We start from the raw sequence: 507 nt of genomic DNA on the forward strand, positions 1-507 counted from the left end.
AATTAAGTTTAATATATACATAATATAATCGTAAATACAATTTGGTAGTACACAGAGGATATGACCTTTTTTTTTTGGTCATTGTCTGGTGCTCAAAAAAGCCCAAACCAAACACCCTTCATAACCCAACCCGACCCGGAATCGGAGACCCTTCTTCTCTAAAATTGCTTGCTTCAACTGCGTTCCATTTTCATGGCTTAAACACCCAAAAATTAACACTGCATTGTTGTCTTCTCCATCTTTTAAGTCATATCCTCCAATTTTTTTTTCCTTTTTTTTTTGGTTTTGATTCAAATCTCTATGGAAATATGTTTTTTTTTTTGTTGGATTTGGTGCCTCCACAGAATTTATCAACTTGATTCAAATTGGTCAAGTGGATTTAAAGGCCCAATATGATAGGGCTAAAACTGAAAAACGGCCCGACAACTGTAAAGTCTTATTTTATTTGGTAAATTTTTTTATCAAAATTTAAAATTATTTTTAACATCTTTATTTTAAAAGTTTATA

This window comes from Arachis ipaensis, chromosome B05 (assembly GCF_000816755.2).
Source record: "Arachis ipaensis cultivar K30076 chromosome B05, Araip1.1, whole genome shotgun sequence".
Taxonomy (NCBI): Eukaryota; Viridiplantae; Streptophyta; class Magnoliopsida; order Fabales; family Fabaceae; genus Arachis; species Arachis ipaensis.